Consider the following 21667-nt stretch of genomic DNA (forward strand, 5'->3'; position numbering starts at 1 on the left):
CAACAATTTTCATCACAACCACCATTAACACTCCCACCACCACCATCACAACCATTTTCATCACAACCACCATTATCACTCCCACCACCACCATCACAACCATTTTCATCACAACCACAATTATCACTCCCAACACAACCACCATTATCACTCCCACCACCACCATCACAACCACCATTATCACTCACAACACCACCAACACAACTGTTATTGTCACTCACATTGCTCCCACTGCCACAATCACAACCATTTTCATCACAACCACCATTATCACTCCCACCACCAACACCATCACAACCATTTTCATGACAACCACCATTATCACTCCCATCACCACCATCACAACCATTTTCATCACAACCACCATTATCACTCCCACCACCACAATCACAACCATTTTCATCACAACCACCATTATCACTCCCACCACCACTATCACACCATTTTCATCACAACCACCATTGTCACTCCCTCCCACCACCACCACCATCACAACCATTTTCATCACAACCACCATTATCACTCCCACCACCATCATCATCACAACCACCATTATCACTCACAACACCACCAACACAACTGTTATTGTCACTCACATAATTCCCACCACCACCACCACCACCACCATCACAACCATTTTCATCACAACCACCATTAACACTCCCACCACCACCATCACAACCATTTTCATCACAACCGCCATTATCAATCCCACCACAACCATCACAACCATTTTCATCAAAATCACCATTAACACTCCCACCACCACATCACAACCATTTTCATCACAACCACCATTATCACTCCCACCACCACCATCACAACCATTTTCATCACAACCACCATTATCACTCCCAACACAACCACCATTATCACTCCCACCACCACCATCACAACCACCATTATCACTCACAACACCACCAACACAACTGTTATTGTCACTCACATCGCTCCCACTGCCACAATCACAACCATTTTCATCACAACCACCATTATCACTCCCACCACCACCACCAACACCATCACAACCATTTTCATGACAACCACCATTATCACTCCCATCACCACCATCACAACCATTTTCATCACAACCACCATTATCACTCCCACCACCACCATCACAACCATTTTCATCACAACCACCATTATCAATCCCACCACAACCATCACAACCATTTTCATCACAATCACCATTAACACTCCCACCACCACCATTATCACTACCACCACCACCATCACAACCACCATTAGCACTCCCAACACAACCACCATTGTCACTCTCAATTCCACTCCAACTACCACCATCACAACCACCATTGTCAATCACAACATCACTCCCACCACCACCACCATCACAACCATTTTCATCACAACCACCATTATCACTCCCACCACCACCACCATCACAACCACCATTATCACTCACAACACCACCAACACAACCACCATTATCACTCCCACCACCACCATCACAACCATTTTCATCACAACCACCATTATCACTCCCAACACAACCACCATTATCACTCCCAACACAACCCCCATTATCACTCCCACCACCACCATCACAACCACCATTATCACTCACACCACCAACACAACTGTTATTGTCACACATCGCTCCCACTGCCACAATCACAACCATTTTCATCACAACCACCATTATCACTCACACCACCAACACAACTGTTATTGTCACTCACATCACTCCCACCACCACCATCACAACCACCATTATCACTCCCACCACCACCATCACAACCATTTTCATCACAACCACCATTATCACTCCCAACACAACCACCATTATCACTCCCAACACAACCCCCATTATCACTCCCACCACCACCATCACAACCACCATTATCACTCACACCACCAACACAACTGTTATTGTCACACATCGCTCCCACTGCCACAATCACAACCATTTTCATCACAACCACCATTATCACTCCCACCACCACCACCAACACAATCACAACCATTTTCATGACAACCACCATTATCACTCCCATCACCACCATCACAACCATTTTCATCACAACCACCATTATCACTCCCACCACCACCATCACAACCATTTTCATCACAACCACCATTATCACTCCCACCACCACCATCACACCATTTTCATCACAACCACCATTGTCAATCCCACCTCTACCATCACAACCATTTTCATCACAACCACCATTGTCACTCACAATTCCACTCCCACCACCACCAAAACAACCACCATTATGACTCCCACCACCACCATCACAACCATTTTCATCACAACCACCATTATCACTCCCACCACCACCATTTTCATCACAACCACCATTATCACTCCCACCACCACCATTACAACCATTTTCATGACAACCACCATTATCACTCCCATCACCACCATCCCAACCATTTTCATCACAACCACCATTATCACTCCCACCACCACCATCACAAACATTTTCATCACAACCACCATTTTCACTCACAATTCCACTCCCACCACCACCAACACAACCACCATTATCACTCCCACCACCACCATCACAACCATTTTCATCACTCCCACCACCACCACCATCACAACCATTTTCATCACAACCACCATTATCACTCCCACATCCACCAACATAACCACCATTGTCACTCTCAATTCCACTCCAACTACCACCATCACAACCACCATTGTCATTCACATCACTCCCACGACCATCACAACCACCATTATCACTCCCACCTCCACCAACACAACCGCCATTGTCACTCACGACATCACTCCCACCACCACCATCACATCCATTTTCATCACAACCACCATTATCACCCCCACCACCACCACCATCACAACCACCATTGTCACTCACAATTCCACTCCCACCACCACCAACACAACCACCATTGTCACTCACAATTCCACTCCCACCACCACCAACACAACCACCATTGTCACTCACAATTCCACTCCCACCACCACCAACACAACCACCATTGTCACTCACAATTCCACTCCCACCACCACCAACACAACCACCATTGTCACTCACAATTCCACTCCCACTACCACCAACACAACCACCATTGTCACACAATTCCACTCCCACCACCACCAACACAACCACCACTACAACTAAGAATCTCCTGTCGTGTGGTGTACCTTCCCTGAGTACGTTATCTCTTCCAAACCCGTTACCTGCTGTGTTGGTCGCGATATTCCACAACTGAGCACCAGGATGAGGACAGCGATGAGAATCCACATCTTGTCTGCTTCTCGTCGATAACCAAATGAGCCCGAACAATGTACGTCTCTGTCTGTCATTGTGACCATGCCTAAGCATAGTGACGTCACAATCGCTGAGTGTGTGACGAGGACGAATCCGGAGAATTTTTTTTTTAAATTGATTTTTCACCATTGAGAGATGGTCGGCTCAAAAACGTTATATGGCACGACGTTATGGACGGATTATGACCTGTGGTGGGACGCCAAATATTGAGATGCCAGATCCTGAAAAAATGTTGACATCGCCAGATTTCCCGTCACATCAAGTTTTAACATGACGATTACCATTTGCGTCCCAAAACGAGTGACAAATGAAACACATTTTACCATAATTTGTAAACAAAAGGAGAAATACACACACACACACGCGCACGCACACGCTCACACGCTTAATGCACAATGGAGAGGAATCCACTTTTAATAAACACACATATCAGTCCGTCTCAAACCAACGTCTATCACAACCCTCCATTATCACTCACCTCTCCACCAACACAACTGTTATTGTCACTCACATCACTCCCACCACCACCATCACAACCATTTTCATCACAACCACCATTATCACTCCCACCACCACCATCACAACCATTTTCATCACAACCACCATTATCACTCCCACCACCACCATCACAACCATTTTCATCACAACCACCATTATCACTCACAATTCCACTCCCACCACCACCAACACAACCACCATTATCACTCCCACCACCACCATCACAACTATTTTCATCACAACCACCAATATCACTCCCAACACCACCATCACAACCATTTTCATCACAACCACCATTATCGCTCCCACATCCACCAACACAACCACCATTGTCACTCTCAATTCCACTCCAACTACCACCATCACAACCACCATTGTCACTCACATCACTCCCACCACCACCACGACCATCACAACCACCATTATCACTCCCACCTCCACCAACACAACCGCCATTGTCACTCACGACATCACTCCCACCACCACCATCACATCCATTTTCATCACAACCACCATTATCATTCCCACCACCACCATCACAACCATTATCACTCCCACCACCATCATCACAACCATTTTCATCACAACCACCATTATCACTCCCACCACAACCATTTTCATCACAATCACCATTAACACTCCCACCACCACCATCACAACCATTTTCATCACAACCACCATTATCACTACCACCACCACCATCACAACCATTTTCATCACAACCACCATTATCACTCCCAACACAACCACCATTGTCACTCTCAATTCCACTCCAACTACCACCATCACAACCACCATTGTCAATCACAACATCACTCCCACCACCATCACAACCATTTTCATCACAACCACCATTATCACTCCCACCACCACCACCATCACAACCACCATTATCACTCACAACACCACCAACACAACTGTTATTGTCACTCACATAATTCCCACCACCACCATCACAACAATTTTCATCACAACCACCATTAACACTCCCACCACCACCATCACAACCATTTTCATCACAACCACCATTATCACTCCCACCACCACCATCACAACCATTTTCATCACAACCACCATTATCACTCCCAACACAACCACCATTATCACTCCCACCACCACCATCACAACCACCATTATCACTCACAACACCACCAACACAACTGTTATTGTCACTCACATTGCTCCCACTGCCACAATCACAACCATTTTCATCACAACCACCATTATCACTCCCACCACCAACACCATCACAACCATTTTCATGACAACCACCATTATCACTCCCATCACCACCATCACAACCATTTTCATCACAACCACCATTATCACTCCCACCACCACAATCACAACCATTTTCATCACAACCACCATTATCACTCCCACCACCACTATCACACCATTTTCATCACAACCACCATTGTCACTCCCTCCCACCACCACCACCATCACAACCATTTTCATCACAACCACCATTATCACTCCCACCACCATCATCATCACAACCACCATTATCACTCACAACACCACCAACACAACTGTTATTGTCACTCACATAATTCCCACCACCACCACCACCACCATCACAACCATTTTCATCACAACCACCATTAACACTCCCACCACCACCATCACAACCATTTTCATCACAACCACCATTATCACTCCCACCACCACCATCACAACCATTTTCATCACAACCACCATTATCACTCCCAACACAACCACCATTATCACTCCCACCACCACCATCACAACCACCATTATCACTCACAACACCACCAACACAACTGTTATTGTCACTCACATTGCTCCCACTGCCACAATCACAACCATTTTCATCACAACCACCATTATCACTCCCACCACCAACACCATCACAACCATTTTCATGACAACCACCATTATCACTCCCATCACCACCATCACAACCATTTTCATCACAACCACCATTATCACTCCCACCACCACAATCACAACCATTTTCATCACAACCACCATTATCACTCCCACCACCACTATCACACCATTTTCATCACAACCACCATTGTCACTCCCTCCCACCACCACCACCATCACAACCATTTTCATCACAACCACCATTATCACTCCCACCACCATCATCATCACAACCACCATTATAACTCACAACACCACCAACACAACTGTTATTGTCACTCACATAATTCCCACCACCACCACCACCACCACCATCACAACCATTTTCATCACAACCACCATTAACACTCCCACCACCACCATCACAACCATTTTCATCACAACCGCCATTATCAATCCCACCACAACCATCACAACCATTTTCATCAAAATCACCATTAACACTCCCACCACCACATCACAACCATTTTCATCACAACCACCATTATCACTCCCACCACCACCATCACAACCATTTTCATCACAACCACCATTATCACTCCCAACACAACCACCATTATCACTCCCACCACCACCATCACAACCACCATTATCACTCACAACACCACCAACACAACTGTTATTGTCACTCACATCGCTCCCACTGCCACAATCACAACCATTTTCATCACAACCACCATTATCACTCCCACCACCACCACCAACACCATCACAACCATTTTCATGACAACCACCATTATCACTCCCATCACCACCATCACAACCATTTTCATCACAACCACCATTATCACTCCCACCACCACCATCACAACCATTTTCATCACAACCACCATTATCAATCCCACCACAACCATCACAACCATTTTCATCACAATCACCATTAACACTCCCACCACCACCATCACAACCACCATTATCACTACCACCACCACCATCACAACCACCATTAGCACTCCCAACACAACCACCATTGTCACTCTCAATTCCACTCCAACTACCACCATCACAACCACCATTGTCAATCACAACATCACTCCCACCACCACCACCATCACAACCATTTTCATCACAACCACCATTATCACTCCCACCACCACCACCATCACAACCACCATTATCACTCACAACACCACCAACACAACCACCATTATCACTCCCACCACCACCATCACAACCATTTTCATCACAACCACCATTATCACTCCCAACACAACCACCATTATCACTCCCAACACAACCCCCATTATCACTCCCACCACCACCATCACAACCACCATTATCACTCACACCACCAACACAACTGTTATTGTCACACATCGCTCCCACTGCCACAATCACAACCATTTTCATCACAACCACCATTATCACTCACACCACCAACACAACTGTTATTGTCACTCACATCACTCCCACCACCACCATCACAACCACCATTATCACTCCCACCACCACCATCACAACCATTTTCATCACAACCACCATTATCACTCCCAACACAACCACCATTATCACTCCCAACACAACCCCCATTATCACTCCCACCACCACCATCACAACCACCATTATCACTCACACCACCAACACAACTGTTATTGTCACACATCGCTCCCACTGCCACAATCACAACCATTTTCATCACAACCACCATTATCACTCCCACCACCACCACCAACACAATCACAACCATTTTCATGACAACCACCATTATCACTCCCATCACCACCATCACAACCATTTTCATCACAACCACCATTATCACTCCCACCACCACCATCACAACCATTTTCATCACAACCACCATTATCACTCCCACCACCACCATCACACCATTTTCATCACAACCACCATTGTCAATCCCACCTCTACCATCACAACCATTTTCATCACAACCACCATTGTCACTCACAATTCCACTCCCACCACCACCAAAACAACCACCATTATGACTCCCACCACCACCATCACAACCATTTTCATCACAACCACCATTATCACTCCCACCACCACCATCACAACCATTTTCATCACAACCACCATTATCACTCCCACCACCACCATTACAACCATTTTCATGACAACCACCATTATCACTCCCATCACCACCATCCCAACCATTTTCATCACAACCACCATTATCACTCCCACCACCACCATCACAAACATTTTCATCACAACCACCATTTTCACTCACAATTCCACTCCCACCACCACCAACACAACCACCATTATCACTCCCACCACCACCATCACAACCATTTTCATCACTCCCACCACCACCACCATCACAACCATTTTCATCACAACCACCATTATCACTCCCACATCCACCAACATAACCACCATTGTCACTCTCAATTCCACTCCAACTACCACCATCACAACCACCATTGTCATTCACATCACTCCCACGACCATCACAACCACCATTATCACTCCCACCTCCACCAACACAACCGCCATTGTCACTCACGACATCACTCCCACCACCACCATCACATCCATTTTCATCACAACCACCATTATCACCCCCACCACCACCACCATCACAACCACCATTGTCACTCACAATTCCACTCCCACCACCACCAACACAACCACCATTGTCACTCACAATTCCACTCCCACCACCACCAACACAACCACCATTGTCACTCACAATTCCACTCCCACCACCACCAACACAACCACCATTGTCACTCACAATTCCACTCCCACCACCACCAACACAACCACCATTGTCACTCACAATTCCACTCCCACTACCACCAACACAACCACCATTGTCACACAATTCCACTCCCACCACCACCAACACAACCACCACTACAACTAAGAATCTCCTGTCGTGTGGTGTACCTTCCCCGAGTACGTTATCTCTTCCAAACCCGTTACCTGCTGTGTTGGTCGCGATATTCCACAACTGAGCACCAGGATGAGGACAGCGATGAGAATCCACATCTTGTCTGCTTCTCGTCGATAACCAAATGAGCCCGAACAATGTACGTCTCTGTCTGTCATTGTGACGTCACAATCGCTGAGTGTGTGACAAGGACGAATCCGGAGAATTTTTTTATTTTAATTTATTTTTCACCATTGAGAGATGGTCGGCTCAAAAACGTTATATGGCACGACGTTATGGACGGATTATGACTTGTGGTGGGACGCCAAATATTGAGATGCCAGATCCTGAAAAAATGTTGACATCGCCAGATTTCCCGTCACATCAAGTTTTAACATGACGATTACCATTTGCGTCCCAAAACGAGTGACAAATGAAACACATTTTACCATAATTTGTAAACAAAAGGAGAAATAACACACACACACACACACACACACACACACACACACACACACACACACACACACACACACACACACACACACACACACACACACACACACACACACACACACACACACGCTTAATGCACAATGGAGAGGAGGCCACTTTTAATAAACACACATATCAGTCCGTCTCAAACCAACGTCTATCACAACCATCCATTATCACTCACCTCTCCACCAACACAACTGTTATTGTCACTCACATCACTCCCAGCACCACCATCACAACCATTTTCATCACAACCACCATTATCACTCCCACCACCACCATCACAACCATTTTCATCACAACCACCATTATTACTCCCACCTCTACCATCACAACCATTTTCATCACAACCACCATTATCACTCCCACATCCACCAACACAACCACCATTGTCACTCAATTCCACTCCAACTACCACCATCACAACCACCATTGTCACTCACAACACCACCAACACAACTGTTATTGTCACTCACATCGCTCCCACTGCCACAATCACAACCATTTTCATCACAACCACCATTATCACTCCCACCACCACCACCAACACCATCACAACCATTTTCATGACAACCACCATTATCACTCCCATCACCACCATCACAACCATTTTCATCACAACCACCATTATCACTCCCACCACCACCATCACAACCATTTTCATCACAACCACCATTATCAATCCCACCACAACCATCACAACCATTTTCATCACAATCACCATTAACACTCCCACCACCACCATCACAACCACCATTATCACTACCACCACCACCATCACAACCACCATTAGCACTCCCAACACAACCACCATTGTCACTCTCAATTCCACTCCAACTACCACCATCACAACCACCATTGTCAATCACAACATCACTCCCACCACCACCACCATCACAACCATTTTCATCACAACCACCATTATCACTCCCACCACCACCACCATCACAACCACCATTATCACTCACAACACCACCAACACAACCACCATTATCACTCCCACCACCACCATCACAACCATTTTCATCACAACCACCATTATCACTCCCAACACAACCACCATTATCACTCCCAACACAACCCCCATTATCACTCCCACCACCACCATCACAACCACCATTATCACTCACACCACCAACACAACTGTTATTGTCACACATCGCTCCCACTGCCACAATCACGACCATTTTCATCACAACCACCATTATCACTCACACCACCAACACAACTGTTATTGTCACTCACATCACTCCCACCACCACCATCACAACCACCATTATCACTCCCACCACCACCATCACAACCATTTTCATCACAACCACCATTATCACTCCCAACACAACCACCATTATCACTCCCAACACAACCCCCATTATCACTCCCACCACCACCATCACAACCACCATTATCACTCACACCACCAACACAACTGTTATTGTCACACATCGCTCCCACTGCCACAATCACAACCATTTTCATCACAACCACCATTATCACTCCCACCACCACCACCAACACAATCACAACCATTTTCATGACAACCACCATTATCACTCCCATCACCACCATCACAACCATTTTCATCACAACCACCATTATCACTCCCACCACCACCATCACAACCATTTTCATCACAACCACCATTATCACTCCCACCACCACCATCACACCATTTTCATCACAACCACCATTGTCAATCCCACCTCTACCATCACAACCATTTTCATCACAACCACCATTGTCACTCACAATTCCACTCCCACCACCACCAAAACAACCACCATTATGACTCCCACCACCACCATCACAACCATTTTCATCACAACCACCATTATCACTCCCACCACCACCATCACAACCATTTTCATCACAACCACCATTATCACTCCCACCACCACCATTACAACCATTTTCATGACAACCACCATTATCACTCCCATCACCACCATCCCAACCATTTTCATCACAACCACCATTATCACTCCCACCACCACCATCACAAACATTTTCATCACAACCACCATTTTCACTCACAATTCCACTCCCACCACCACCAACACAACCACCATTATCACTCCCACCACCACCATCACAACCATTTTCATCACCCCCACCACCACCACCATCACAACCATTTTCATCACAACCACCATTATCACTCCCACATCCACCAACATAACCACCATTGTCACTCTCAATTCCACTCCAACTACCACCATCACAACCACCATTGTCATTCACATCACTCCCACGACCATCACAACCACCATTATCACTCCCACCTCCACCAACACAACCGCCATTGTCACTCACGACATCACTCCCACCACCACCATCACATCCATTTTCATCACAACCACCATTATCACCCCCACCACCACCACCATCACAACCACCATTGTCACTCACAATTCCACTCCCACCACCACCAACACAACCACCATTGTCACTCACAATTCCACTCCCACCACCACCAACACAACCACCATTGTCACTCACAATTCCACTCCCACCACCACCAACACAACCACCATTGTCACTCACAATTCCACTCCCACCACCACCAACACAACCACCATTGTCACTCACAATTCCACTCCCACTACCACCAACACAACCACCATTGTCACACAATTCCACTCCCACCACCACCAACACAACCACCACTACAACTAAGAATCTCCTGTCGTGTGGTGTACCTTCCCCGAGTACGTTATCTCTTCCAAACCCGTTACCTGCTGTGTTGGTCGCGATATTCCACAACTGAGCACCAGGATGAGGACAGCGATGAGAATCCACATCTTGTCTGCTTCTCGTCGATAACCAAATGAGCCCGAACAATGTACGTCTCTGTCTGTCATTGTGACGTCACAATCGCTGAGTGTGTGACAAGGACGAATCCGGAGAATTTTTTTATTTTAATTTATTTTTCACCATTGAGAGATGGTCGGCTCAAAAACGTTATATGGCACGACGTTATGGACGGATTATGACTTGTGGTGGGACGCCAAATATTGAGATGCCAGATCCTGAAAAAATGTTGACATCGCCAGATTTCCCGTCACATCAAGTTTTAACATGACGATTACCATTTGCGTCCCAAAACGAGTGACAAATGAAACACATTTTACCATAATTTGTAAACAAAAGGAGAAATAACACACACACACACACACACACACACACACACACACACACACACACACACACACACACACACACACACACACACACACACACACACACACACACACACACACACACACACACACACACACACACACACACACACACACACACACACACACACACACACACACACACACACACACACACACGCTTAATGCACAATGGAGAGGAGGCCACTTTTAATAAACACACATATCAGTCCGTCTCAAACCAACGTCTATCACAACCATCCATTATCACTCACCTCTCCACCAACACAACTGTTATTGTCACTCACATCACTCCCAGCACCACCATCACAACCATTTTCATCACAACCACCATTATCACTCCCACCACCACCATCACAACCATTTTCATCACAACCACCATTATTACTCCCACCTCTACCATCACAACCATTTTCATCACAACCACCATTATCACTCCCACATCCACCAACACAACCACCATTGTCACTCAATTCCACTCCAACTACCACCATCACAACCACCATTGTCACTCACATCACTCCCAACACCACCACGACCATCACAACCACCATTATCACTCCCACCTCCACCAACACAACCGCCATTGTCAGTCACGACATCACTCCCACCACCACCATCACATCCATTTTCATCACAACCACCATTATCATTTCCACCACCACCATCACAACCATTATCACTCCCACCACCATCATCACAACCATTTTCATCACAACCACCATTATCACTCCCACCACAACCATTTTCATCACAATCACCATTAACACTCCCACCACCACCATCACAACCATTTTCATCACAACCACCATTATCACTCCCACCACAACCATCACAACCATTTTCATCACAATCACCATTAACACTCCCACCACCACCATCACAACCATTTTCATCACAACCACCATTATCACTCCAACCACCACCATCACAACCACCATTATCACTCACACCACCACCAACACAACTGTTATTGTCACTCACATCGCTCCCACTGCCACAATCACAACCATTTTCATCACAACCACCATTATCACTCCCAACACAACCACCATTATCACTCCAACCACCACCATCACAACCACCATTATCACTCACAACACCACCAACACAACTGTTATTGTCACTCACATCGCTCCCACTGCCACAATCACAACCATTTTCATCACAACCACCATTATCACTCCCACCACCACCACCAACACCATCACAACCATTTTGATGACAACCACCATTATCACTCCCATCACCACCATCACAACCTTTTTAATCACAACCACCATTATCACTCCCACCACCACAATCACAACCATTTTCATCACAACCACCATTATCACTCCCACCACCACTATCACACCATTTTCATCACAACCACCATTGTCACTCGCACCTCTACCATCACAACCATTTTCATCACAACCACCATGATCACACCCACCACCACCATCACAACCATTTATCACAACCACCATTATCACTCCCACCACCACCATCACAACCACCATTATCACTCACAACACCACCAACACAACTGTTATTGTCACTCACATCACTCCCACCACCACCATCACAACCATTTTCATCACAACCACCATTATCACTCCCACCACCACCATCACAACCATTTTCATCACAACCACCATTATCACTCCCAACACAACCACCATTATCACTCCCACCACCACCATCACAACCACCATTATCACTCACAACACCACCAACACAACTGTTATTGTCACTCACATCACTCCCACCACCACCATCACAACCATTTTCATCACAACCACCATGATCACACCCACCACCACCATCACAACCATTTTCATCACAACCACCATTATCACTCACAACACAACCACCATTATCACTCCCACCACCACCATCACAACCACCATTATCACTCACAACACCACCAACACAACTGTTATTGTCACTCACATCGCTCCCACTGCCACAATCACAACCATTTTCATCACAACCACCATTATCACTCCCACCACCACCACCACAACCATTTTCATCACAACCACCATTATCACTCCCACCACCACAATCACACCATTTTCATCACAACCACCATTGTCACTCCCACCTCTACCATCACAGCCATTTTCATCACAACCACCATTGTCACTCACAATTCCACTCCCACCACCACCAAAACAACCACCATTATGACTCCCACCACCACAATCACAACCATTTTCATCACAACCACCATTATCACTCCCACCACCACCACCAACACAACCATTTTCATCACAACCACCATTATCACTCCCACCACCACCATCACACCATTTTCATCACAACCACAATTATCACAACCACCTCTACAATCACAACCATTTTCATCACAACCACCATTATCACTCCCACCACCACCATCACAACCATTTTCATCACAACCACCATTATCACTCCCATCACACCATTTTCATCACAACCACCATTATCACTCCCACCTCTACCATCACAACTATTTTCATCACAACCACCATTATCACTCCCACCACCACCACCATTATCACTCCCACCACCACCATCACAACCACCATTGTCACTCACAATTCCACTCCCACCACCACCAAAACAACCACCATTATGACTCCCACCACCACCATCACAACCATTTTCATCACAACCACCATTATCACTCCCACCACCACCATCACAACCACCATTATCACTCCCACATCCACCAACACAACCACCATTGTCACTCACATCACTCCCACCACCACGACCATCACAACCACCATTATCACTCCCACCTCCACCTACACAACCGCCATTGTCACTCACGACATCACTCCCACCACCACCATCACATCCATTTTCATCACAACCACCATTATCATTCCCACCACCACCATCACAACCACCATTATCACTCCCACCTCCACCTACACAACCGCCATTGTCACTCACGACATCACTCCCACCACCACCATCACATCCATTTTCATCACAACCACCATTATCACTCCCACCTCTACCATCACAACTGTTGTCACTCACATCACTCCCACCACCACCATCACAACCATTTTCATCACAACCACCATTATCACTCCCACCACCACCATCACAACCATTTTCATCACAACCACCATTATTACTCCCACCTCTACCATCACAACCATTTTCATCACAACCACCATTATCACTCCCACCTCCACCAACACAACTGCGATTGTCACTCACAACATCACTCCCACCACCACCATCACATCCATTTTTATCACATCCATTTTTATCACAACCACCATTATCACTCCCACCACCACCATCACAACCATTTGCATCACAACCACCATTATCACTCCCACCACCACCATCACAACCATTTTCATCACAACAACCATTATCACTCCCATCACCACCATCACACCATTTTCATCACAACCACCATTATCACTCCCACCTCTACCATCACAACCATTGTCATCACAACCACCATTACCACTCCCACCACCACTATCACAACCATTTTCATCACAACCACCATTATCACTCCCACCACCACCATCACAACCATTTTCATCACAACCACCAGTCACTCACAATTCCACTCCCACCACCACCAAAACAACCACCATTATGACTCCCACCACCACCATCGCAACCACCATTATCACTCAGAACACCACCAACACAACTGTTATTGTCACTCACATCGCTCCCACTGCCACAATCACAACCATTTTCATCACAACCACCATTATCACTCCCACCACCACCACCACCATCACAACCATTTTCATGACAACCACTATTATCACCACCATCACAACCATTTTCATCACAACCACCATTATCACTCCCACCACCACCATCACAACCAGCATTATCACTCCCACCACCACCATCACACCATTTTCATCACAACCACCATTATCACTCCCACCTCTACCATCACAACCATTTTCATCACAACCACCATTATGACTCCCACCACCACCATCACAACCATTTTCATCACAACCACCATTGTCACTCACAATTCCACTCCCACCACCACCAAAACAACCACCATTATGACTCCCACCACCACCATACCAACCATTTTCATCACAACCACCATTATCACTCCTACCACCACCATCGCACCATTTTCATCACAACCACCATTATCACTCCCACCACCACCATCACACCATGTTCATCACAACCACCATTATCACTCCCACCTCCACCAACACAACCGCCATTGTCACTCACGACATCACTCCCACCACCACCATCACATCCATTTTCATCACAACCACCATTATCACTCCCATCACCACCATCACACCATTTTCATCACAACCACCATTATCACTCCCACCACCACCATCACAACCATTTTCATCACAACCACCATTATCACTCCCATCACCACCATCACACCATTTTCATCACAACCACCATTATCACTCCCACCTCTACCATCACAACCATTTTCATCACAACCACCATTATCACTCCCACCACCACCATCACAACCATTTTCATCACAACCACCATTATCACTCCCATCACCACCATCACACCATTTTCATCACAACCACCATTATCACTCCCACCACTACCATCACAATCATTTTCATCACAACCACCATTATCACTCCCACCACCACCATCACAACCATTTTCATCACAACCACCATTGTCACTCACAATTCCACTCCCACCACCACCAAAACAACCACCATTATGACTCCCACCACCACCATCACAACCATTTTCATCACAACCACCATTATCACTCCCACCACCACCATCACAACCATTTTCATCACAACCACCATTGTCACTCACATCACTCCCACCACCACCACGACCATCACAACCACCATTATCACTCCCACCTCCACCAACACAACCGCCATTGTCACGACATCACTCCCACCACCACCATCACATCCATTTTCATCACAACCACCATTATCATTCCCACCACCACCACCATCACAACCATTATCACTCCCACCACCACCATCACAACCATTTTCATCACAACCACCATTATCACTCCCACCACAACCATCACAACCATTTTCATCACAATCACCATTAACACTCCCACCACCACCATCACAACCATTTTCATCACAACCACCATTATCACTCCCACCACCACCATCACCATTTTCATCACAACCACCATTATCACTCCCACCACCACCATCACACCATGTTCATCACAACCACCATTATCACTCCCACCACCACCATCACACCATGTTCATCACAACCACCATTATCATTCCCATCACCGCCATCCCAACCATTTTCATCACAACCACCATTATCACTCCCACCACCACCATCACAACCATTTTCATCACAACCACCATTATCACCCACCACCACCATCACAAACATTTTCATCACAACCACCATTTTCACTCACAATTCCACTCCCACCACCACCAACACAACCACCATTATCACTCCCACCACCACCATCACAACCATTTTCATCACAACCACCATTATCACTCCCACCACCACCATCACAACCATTTTCATCACAACCACCATTATCACTCCCACATCCACCAACATAACCACCATTGTCACTCTCAATTCCACTCCAACTACCACCATCACAACCACCATTGTCATTCACATCACTCCCATGACCATCACAACCACCATTATCACTCCCACCTCCACCAACACAACCACCATTGTCACTCACGACATCACTCCCACCACCACCATCACATCCATTTTCATCACAACCACCATTATCACCCCCACCACCACCACCATCACAACCACCATTGTCACTCACAATTCCACTCCCACCACCACCAACACAACCACCATTGTCACTCACAATTCCACTCCCACCACCACCAACACAACCACCATTGTCACTCACAATTCCACTCCCACCACCACCAACACAACCACCATTGTCACTCACAATTCCACTCCCACCACCACCAACACAACCACCATTGTCACACACAATTCCACTCCCACTACCACCAACACAACCACCATTGTCACACAATTCCACTCCCACCACCACCAACACAACCACCACTACAACTAAGAATCTCCTGTCGTGTGGTGTACCTTCCCCGAGTACGTTATCTCTTCCAAACCCGTTACCTGCTGTGTTGGTCGCGATATTCCACAACTGAGCACCAGGATGAGGACAGCGATGAGAATCCACATCTTGTCTGCTTCTCGTCGATAACCAAATGAGCCCGAACAATGTACGTCTCTGTCTGTCATTGTGACCATGCCTAAGCATAGTTACGTCACAATCGCTGAGTGTGTGACAAGGATGAATCCGGAGAATTTTTTTATTTTAATTGATTTTTCACCATTGAGAGATGGTCGGCTCAAAAACGTTATATGGCACGACGTTATGGACGGATTATGACCTGTGGTGGGACGCCAAATATTGAGATGCCAGATCCTGAAAAAATGTTGACATCGCCAGATTTCCCGTCACATCAAGTTTTAACATGACGATTACCATTTGCGTCCCAAAACGAGTGACAAATGAAACACATTTTACCATAATTTGTAAACAAAAGGAGAAATAACACACACACACACACACACACACACACACACACACACACACACACACACACGCACACGCACACGCACACACACGCGCGCGCACGCACACGCACACACGCTTAATGCACAATGGAGAGGAATCCACTTTTAATAAACACATATCAGTCCATCTCAAACCAACGTCTATCACAACCATCCATTATCACTCACCTCTCCACCAACACAACTGTTATTGTCACTCACATAATTCCCACCACCACCATCACAACCATTTTCATCACAACCACCATTATCAATCCCACCACCACATCACAACCATTTTCATCACAACCACCATTATCACTCCCACCACCACCATCACAACCATTTTCATCACAACCACCATTATCACTCCCAACACAACCACCATTATCACTCCCACCACCACCATCACAACCACCATTATCACTCACAACACCACCAACACAACTGTTATTGTCACACATCGCTCCCACTGCCACAATCACAACCATTTTCATCACAACCACCATTATCACTCCCACCACCACCACCAACACCATCACAACCATTTTCATGACAACCACCATTATCACTCCCATCACCACCATCACAACCATTTTCATCACAACCACCATTATCACTCCCACCACCACAATCACAACCATTTTCATCACAACCACCATTATCACTCCCACCACCACTATCACACCATTTTCATCACAACCACCATTGTCACTCCCACCTCTACCATCACAACCATTTTCATCACAACCACCATGATCACACCCACCACCACCATCACAACCATTTTCATCACAACCACCATTGTCACTCACAATTCCACTCCCACTACCACCAACACAACCACCATTATGACTCCCACCACCATCATCACAACCATTTTCATCACAACCACCATTATCACTCCCACCACCACCATCACAACCATTTTCATCACAACCACTATTATCACTCCCACCACCACCATTACAACCATTTTGATCACAACCACCATTATCACTCCCAACACAACCACCATTATCACTCCCACCACCACCATCACAACCACCATTATCACTCACAACACCACCAACACAACTGTTATTGTCACTCACATCGCTCCCACTGCCACAATCACAACCATTTTCATCACAACCACCATTATCACTCCCACCAACACCATCACAACCATTTTCATCACAACCACCATTATCACTCCCAACACAACCACCATTGTCACTCTCAATTCCACTCCAACTACCACCATCACAACCACCATTGTCAATCACAACATCACTCCCACCACCACCACCATCACAACCATTTTCATCACAACCGCCATTATCACTCCCACCACCACCATCACAACCATTTTCATCACAACCACCATTATCACTCCCACCACCACCATTACAACCATTTTCATGACAACCACCATTATCACTCCCATCACCACCATCCCAACCATTTTCATCACAACCACCATTATCACTCCCACCACCACCATCACAAACATTTTCATCACAACCACCATTTTCACTCACAATTCCACTCCCACCACCACCAACACAACCACCATTATCACTCCCACCACCACCATCACAACCATTTTCATCACAACCACCATTATCACTCCCACCACCACCATCACAACCATTTTCATCACAACCACCATTATCACTCCCACATCCACCAACATAACCACCATTGTCACTCTCAATTCCACTCCAACTACCACCATCACAACCACCATTGTCATTCACATCACTCCCACGACCATCACAACCACCATTATCACTCCCACCTCCACCAACACAACCGCCATTGTCACTCACGACATCACTCCCACCACCACCATCACATCCATTTTCATCACAACCACCATTATCACCCCCACCATCACAACCACCATTGTCACTCACAATTCCACTCCCACCACCACCAACACAACCACCATTGTCACTCACAATTCCACTCCCACCACCACCAACACAACCACCATTGTCACTCACAATTCCACTCCCACCACCACCAACACAACCACCATTGTCACTCACAATTCCACTCCCACCACCACCAACACAACCACCATTGTCACTCACAATTCCACTCCCACCACCACCAACACAACCACCATTGTCACTCACAATTCCACTCCCACTACCACCAACACAACCACCATTGTCACACAATTCCACTCCCACCACCACCAACACAACCACCACTACAACTAAGAATCTCCTGTCGTGTGGTGTACCTTCCCCGAGTACGTTATCTCTTCCAAACCCGTTACCTGCTGTGTTGGTCGCGATATTCCACAACTGAGCACCAGGATGAGGACAGCGATGAGAATCCACATCTTGTCTGCTTCTCGTCGATAACCAAATGAGCCCGAACAATGTATGTCTCTGTCTGTCATTGTGACCATGCCTAAGCATAGTGACGTCACAATCGCTGAGTGTGTGACAAGGACGAATCCGGAGAATTTTTTTTATCTTTAATTGATTTTTCACCATTGAGAGATGGTCGGCTCAAAAACGTTATATGGCACGACGTTATGGACGGATTATGACCTGTGGTGGGACGCCAAATATTGAGATTCCAGATCCTGAAAAAATGTTGACATCGCCAGATTTCCCGTCACATCAAGTTTTAACATGACGATTACCATTTGCGTCCCAAAACGAGTGACAAATGAAACACATTTTACCATAATTTGTAAACAAAAGGAGAAATAACACACACACACACACACACACACACACACACACACGCGCGCACGCACACGCACACACGCTTAATGCACAATGGAGAGGAATCCACTTTTAATAAACACACATATCAGTCCGTCTCAAACCAACGTCTATCACAACCATCCATTATCACTCACCTCTCCACCAACACAACTGTTATTGTCACTCACATCACTCCCACCACCACCATCA

Source organism: Myxine glutinosa, chromosome 9, assembly GCF_964187855.1.
Source record: "Myxine glutinosa chromosome 9, kmMyxGlut1.1, whole genome shotgun sequence".
In the NCBI taxonomy this organism is placed as follows: Eukaryota; Metazoa; Chordata; class Myxini; order Myxiniformes; family Myxinidae; genus Myxine; species Myxine glutinosa.